The sequence below is a fragment of the Trichosurus vulpecula genome, chromosome 4, assembly GCF_011100635.1.
Source record: "Trichosurus vulpecula isolate mTriVul1 chromosome 4, mTriVul1.pri, whole genome shotgun sequence".
Lineage (NCBI taxonomy): Eukaryota > Metazoa > Chordata > Mammalia > Diprotodontia > Phalangeridae > Trichosurus > Trichosurus vulpecula.
In genome coordinates this window covers 50,024,317-50,031,811 of record NC_050576.1, presented here as the reverse complement: position 1 = coordinate 50,031,811, position 7,495 = coordinate 50,024,317, and the positions used below count along the sequence as shown (strand labels likewise).

Here is a 7,495-nt window from a genome sequence, read left to right as displayed (position 1 = left end):
TTGCTAAGGCCATTGACCTCATCATTCTTTAGAGCCTGGTAGTATTCCATCACAAGCATATACCACAACTTGTTCAGCCATTCCCAGTGGATGGGCATCCCTGTAATTTCCACTTCTTTGCCACCACAGAGAGAGCTGCTATAAATATTTTAGAACATATAAGTTCTTTTCTTTTGATCCTAATCATCTTGGGAAGTGGACCTAGTAGTGGGTATTACTGGGTCAAAGGGCATGGGCCATCAGCCATAATTCCAGATTACTCTCCAAAATGGTTGGATCAGCTCACACTTTCAGCAACAGTGAATTTATGTCCCAATTTTTCCACATCCCCTCCAACACTTGTTGCTTTCTCCTTCAGGGGTCAATGGGATCCCTGGGGTCCCCAGTGGTACAGGTAGAGAGGTCCCAGCAGATGAGGTACAGTGACCAAAATGTACAATTGATATACTCTCTAAGGCAGTTATGAGGGCATTTAATGAGGGCGAATAAGATGGTAATCAGCTGGCTAAGACCAAGACTCTCAAGCAGTTCAACAACAACAATGACATTAAAATAATATACACAAAAAATATACACAAAGGAAGAACAACTGTCACGGGAACCACATTGAGATGCAGGCTATGGCTGAGATGTACAACCGGCCTGTCGAGGTGTACCAGTACAGCACAGAGCCCATCAACATGTTTCATGGCATTCAGCAGAATAAGGACGAACCCATCCGGGTCAGCTACCATCACAACGTCCACTACAACTCAGTGGTGAACCCCAACAAGGCCACCATTGGTGTGGGGCTGGGGCTCCCCTCCTTCAAGCCAGGGTTTGCTGACCAGTCCCTGATGAAGAACGCCATTAAAACATCAGAGGAATCCTGGATTGAGCAGTAGATGTTGGAAGATAAGAAGCGTGCCACAGACTGGGAAGCCACCAATGAGGCCATCGAGGAGCAGGTAGCCAGAGAGTCTTACTTACAGTGGCTTCGGGACCAGGAGAAGCAAGCTCGGCAGGTCAGGGGCCAAGCACAGCCCTGAAAAGCCAGTGCCACTTGCAGCTCTGCCACAGCAGCGGCCTCTAGTGGTCTGGAGGAGTGGAATAGCAGGTCCCCCAGGCAGCGGAGCACCGCCCCCTCCCCTGAGCAGCAGGACCTTCACCCAGAGCTGGGCCCAAAGCCACCCTCGCCAGGCCATGCCCTCACTCTCGCCAAACCCCCCTCACCCTGCGCACCAGGTCCAAGCAGCCAGTCAGTGACGGGAGGAGACCGAGCCACCTCCCCCCTCATGTCCCTATACCCTGCTCTGGAATGCCGGGCCCTGATCCAGCAGATGTCACCTAGCACCTTTGGTCTAAACGACTGGGACAATGATGAAATCCTGGCTTCCGTCCTGGCCGTCTCCCAACAGGAATATTTGGACAGTATGAAGAAAAACACAGTACACAGAGACCCCCCACCAGACAAGAGTTGATAACCAGGGACTGGAGCCCCCTGCCTGCCCTCCCCTTTCTTCTGCCTTCCACTGCTCTTCCCTCCCCTGGCCAGGCCCGGACCGGACCGGCCTGGCCTGGCCTTGGGGGATTCTCGCATTCTGGTTCAGCCTTGGCTGCCCCTTGGATCACATGCCTCCCTCCACCCCACCCCCACCTCTCACCCCCAGCTCTCTCAAATCATGCCCACCTTCTTCCTTGAGCTCCTCTGCACCTAAACTCCAACATGGATTCAGTGGCGGAATGAATGTGGGCAGGCCCTGAGAAACACCGGAGAACCACAGTGGCCCATTAGACCACCATTGTCCCCACAGCCTTTCAGATACGCCTGTCAAAGGAGGGAAATTGTGCCCACCATCTCTGTTGCCCCCTCTCGAGGGGGTGAGTGGTGGGGTGGGGGAATCCATAGAACAACCCCCTCCCAGCCTGAAGGACATCTGAGTTGTCAGTGTTTGGGTGTCTTTACCCCTTCTCCCTTTATTAAAATGTAATTTTATCTTCTAAAAAAAAATATACACAAGTTTGCAAAGTATCTTTCTCATAATAACTCCAAAAGGCAGATCATTTAAGTATTATTATCCCCATTTTACAGATTAAAAAAAAAAACAAGGATCAAAGAGGTTAAACCTCTAGTATAAGTGTGTGTTAGGATTTGAACTGACATCGCCTAGATTCCAAATCCAGGGTTCTATCACATAAACTATGTTGTTTTATGAACAATCATAAGAGAAACAGTGGCAGATATGCAGCTTTAACAAATTGGAATCAGACAAGGACTATCTCCCTCTTGCCTCAGCCAGTAGCATATAAAAATTAACTGTCCCTAAAACTATTGGGTCAGCTATTGACCTAACCTAGCCATTTTTACCTGCTTTCATGGAGTCATTTATTATTAGAAGATTATGAGCTCCACTCTCAGACACTGAGTTGCCTCTGTGTCCACAATTTGGAGCATCCTTCCATTCATGTAAGTCAGTATTTCCTGCAAAGAAACAGCAGGTATAATATGCCCAAACTAACGGGCTACCTCTGCAGAGGGCAAGTGTTATGCCTACTTCCCTCAGTATTCTATGGATAACCCTAAAGGGCTAGGGTTTTTAGTACTTTCACTCACAAGCCCCCATCCAATGTGTTCCCCAGTAATTATCAGACATAATGAACTTTTACAAAATGTATTTACTAAGCAAATATAACAAGAAAAGTTTTAGCAGAAACCCCCCCCGGGGGGATTAATTATAAACTGGGGATCAATTTTACCCTTGCACAGGAGAGATCTCTGGAGAGATTGGGTTAAAAATTAGAGAGCACTAGTTTCCAAAGGGTAAATTCACAGCTGGTTACTAGAAGTTTTCTTCTCCCTTCATGGAGTCCTTTTAAAATTCTCCTTTTGGCACTCTGCTAGGATATGAGGGTCTATGACCTCATTGGGTCCTGAAGTTGCTGTTGCTCAGTGTGTCTAATTTGTCCTCAATGTTTCTCTCAGCTCCTAATCCTCCAGAAATGCTATTACCAACATTGATAGGAACTCCAAATCCTTTGGCCTTTCAAAGTTCACAAACAAAATGGCCTAGGAGGAGGTGGGAAGAAGAGAAATTCATTACTACCATCACCATCCCCAAGGACTGCTTTCTCTCAGGAGTCCTTCAAAACAAGATAGATAGATAGATAGATAGATAGATAGATAAATAGATAGATAGATAGACAGACATTTATTCCTTTGATTACTTGATTTAGTCAGGAAGTGTGGACCTTCCTTAATTAATTATGGTGGAGTGACCCTCCCCCAACATTTATACTAATATCACAAGATCAAAGATTTAGAGTTAGAGGGGGCCATAGAAGTCACTGAGTCCAAACCTTTTAATTTGCAGATAAAGAAATTGAGGCCTAGAGATCTTAAGTGAATTGTCCAGAGTCACACAGCTAGTATGAATCTAAGGAAGTATATGAACCCAAATTTTTCCAAACATTGGTCCAATACTCTATTCACTAATTTTCCTCTCATTAGACCCAAATTTCCCTCTTTCCAACTTCTACATCATCCCTCCAAATTCTTAGTTCTGTACTCTATAACCTAGAGGAAACTAATTCTTCTTCCAGGTGAGAATCCTTTTAACACTTAAAGACAATGATCATGCCCCTGTCCCATCCTCCACTCTCCTCTTCTCCAAGATAACTAATCCCAGTCCCTTTAACTGATTTTCTTCCTATGTAATCTCAAGGCCCACATCAGAATCTGACTATTAAAAGTATTAGAGAATGATTCAAATAACTGATTTTTCTCTGTGTGTATCTGGGATCATGTAACTTGTCTTTCATAATGCAATTCATCCATTTCTCATATATTTCTGACTATATTATCTTTTTAACAAAATTTAACAATAGGGCAATCTAGCATTCCCCCAGAGCGAGGGGTGTGGAAAGAATACTGGGAAAGGAATCAAAGGAACCTTTGGCTTATAGCCTCCTCTTAGATATATGATTAATGTGACCAGGAACATACTATTTCAATAACTCAATCAACATGCATTTATTAGGCACTTACTGTGTGCCAAGACAAAAAATGAAACAATCCTTGTCCTCAAGGAGCTTGTTGTGAAGATAATAAGTACATAGAGAAGAAATAAAAATAGATGCAAAGTACTTGCCCACACTTAGGGGATCAGGAGGTAATGGATATAAAGTGCTTTATAAATCTTACAACATCATATGAATGTCAGCTATTCCAGTGACTACCTCTTTATATGTCATTCCTTTATAGTTATCCAAAATTTATTCTTTCATTTAGTTTGCTTGTAACTAATTACTTACCCACATGTGGATCTGTGCTTAGCAAAATGAAAAGCTCCATGTCATTAAAAACTTTTTTTGGTGTAAATATTGACTAAAAAAAATCATATCACAATGAAAATGACTCAAATTTAGTCATCTGGAATATTCCTGGGAACAGTAAAGACCAAGAATGGAACATTTTAATTTCTTCTCTGCAATGGAGGCTTTGCATGGTATTTCAGTAATCCCCTTGGAACAGTTAGGCCTGCTAAAGGGTAGCCTAGTCATTATTCAAATTATGTCATTAATGAGTCCATCCCATAGCAATCCAGGTGAATAAGTGATCCTCTAGAGGGAACTGCATATCACAGATTTGCCTTCAAGTTTGATAATTTCCTAGAAAATTAGCCCAGAGAAGAACTGCCTTTTCCAGGAATAATTGTACTGCCATCAATGGTAAAAATTCCCCCATGAGTCCAGGGGAGCCACTACTAGAATTAAAGACCTTAGGTCTTGTGGAGGCCAAGGTATATGATTAAATTGGTCAAGTTGGTAAAAAAAAATGCCAGGGGGCTGGTTGTTAACTGATCAACCCAGTCAAAATGGCCCTGGGCATGAGAGTCCCTCTGTGGAATGTGTTACCATTATAGAGAATATGATGAGATTTCTGGCTCCTACATATTATGTTTTGTATTGAATGGTTGAAACCTTTCTCCACCAGGGAAACAAGACTTTCAATAAATGTCAATGATGTGAATACAGACTGGGAACAAGCACCTACCTATGTGAAATGAATGAACTCTTCTAGGAGACCAGATGTCACATGGCCTCTTCCAGGATACTTCATACTGCCAAAAGAATTCTTTCTTTCTTTCTACATGGATAAGCTGTCTTTTCACAGAATAGGTCACATGCCCTAGATCACCATAGCACCCAAACATTATAGGTGTTTATTCTCCTCTTGTGTATTTCCCTTCAATTGCTCTTAATTATGACTCTCCTTTCCTTCCCCTTCTGCTCATCTCCCAATCTCTAAAAAAAGGCTGAGCTCTCTAAGGAAAGAAAGAAGAAAGTAGGGGAAGAAGTGACTGCGTTGTCAGGGAAGAAGAGGGAAGAACCCCTAAAGAGCAATTAGGTTTCAGAAATTCAGAGCTTTCTAACTAACCCCCTTGCCCTGATATAGGTTCCTACTTTTCTTAAATGAAAAAAATCATCCCAGCATTGTTCTTTCAGACTGGTTCCATCTGTCACTAGTATTGTGGAGCCATGTAATATCTCCATAAGGCAGAAATATGGTAATACTTCAACTGAAAAAAAACTTAAGGTTTAATATTTCTTTGGCAGACTTAACATGGCAGCTCATCCCATGATCCCAGTCCTACCATGTATATCTGTGTGACTTCCAGAAAGTCATTTGTACTCTCTGAGCTTCAGTTTCTTTATCCATAAAGTGAGAACAAATAACAGAACTAATTGGTTCTATGAAAACATGACTATGGGTTTAATAAAATTGAAGAGAAGAGACAGCTATAAATATCAATAAATTAGTAAATATGCACATATATACACATAAATATGTGTATATGCATACATGTATATGTCATATATACATATATTATACAGCATAATATATGTCATATAACATATTTCTATAAACAAATGGTAGCAATATTAAAAATAATGATATATTTCTGAGTACTTCTAGGACAAACCACACTACTATGCACATAATAGCCTAAATCTCATTCATTCTAAAAGAATTTATTAGATTCTAGACTCTGGAAATATAAAAACAAAAACAAAATAGGAAATGATCCTTTCCCCAAAAAAACTTACATTACCTTTCAGTGATGCAATATGTTCCCAAGGCAGCTAAGTGGCACAGTGGATAGAGAGTTGGACTTTGAGTCAGGAAGATCTGAGTTCAAATACAGCCTCAGACACTTGCTAGCTATGTGACCCAAGGTAATTCGCTTAACCTCTCTGTGCCTTAGTTTCCTCATTTCTAAAGTGGGGACCATAATAGCAATTTAACTACCAAGTTTGTTGTAATGATAAAATGAAACAATAAGTGTAAAGCTCTTTGTAAAACTTAACTACAAAAATACTATTTTTGTCATCATCATCACAAATAATTACATCTCAGGGAAACTGAGGCAATACAAATCACTAACAGCTCACTAACAGGATGAAAAAAAATGCTTTACCTAGTAGATAGCATCTGACGTGTGCCTTCATGGAAGGCTCTTAGGATTCTATGAGGCAAAGATGAGGAGACAGTGAATTCCATGTGATAGAGTCCATGAAGGGGTATCATGGAATAAAGCTGAAAAAGTCATTATTATCTCCATTTTACAGATGAAGAAACTGAGGCAGACAGAGGTTAAGTGACTTGGCCAGGGTCGCACAGCTAGTAAGTATCTGTAGCCAGATTCAAACTCAGGTCTTCCTGACTCCAGACCCAGAGGTCTATCCACTGTACTATCTAGCTGCCCTATACAAGAAAAGATATAAATATTGTGTGTGTATACATAAAGGAGTTAAATATAAGGGAGCTTGAGAAGGAGAGCACTAGCAGTTGGTGGGATCTGGCCTTCTTGAAAGATATCATTCAGACGATGATGCCTGAGCTGCCTAAAGAAAGAGAAGGACTTGGGAAGTCAGGGGTGAGGAAGAAGTTCATTCCAGGCATAAGGCACAGCCAATCCTGGGCTTGGGTGGTGAGATCTGCCACCTACCCTAGGCTAAAGGTGCCAACACTTATACTTTGCTTGATCTTGCCTTTGCCTCGGTGTTCCCTTGGTGTCTCCAATTTATTCACATGGTCTTGGTCATGTTATTTGCCCTTAAATATGTTTCTCTACCCCCGTCATACACACACACACACACACACACACACACACACACACACACATACACACATGCACAAAGACCTTATGATGGGAATTACAATGAAGGTTGTGTTTATTAGAAGGACAGACAAGTTCTTGGATGATGCTGTCCTGTAGACATCATAGCCCTAGCCTAGAAATAATTCTCTCTCTAGAGAGCAGAGTGTTGGGTTTGGAATCAGGAATATGCAGTTTCAAATTCTGGTTCTGACACCTGTGTGACCCTGTGTACTTGAGTTTGTTTTTTTTTAATTTCTCTGAGCCTCAGTTTCCCCGTCTGTGAAACAGAGACAAGAAATAACCACAGTGGCCTCCTCCAAGTGGTGTTAGGAGGCTTAAATGTAATAATGTAT

At 41.8% G+C, this 7,495-nt stretch overlaps 1 pseudogene; it reads left to right on the top strand.

The window, feature by feature from the left end:
* Nucleotides 1–268: 268 nt before the first annotated feature.
* On the top strand, nucleotides 269–1,590 carry LOC118846708 (annotated as a pseudogene).
* Nucleotides 1,591–7,495: the final 5,905 nt, after the last annotated feature.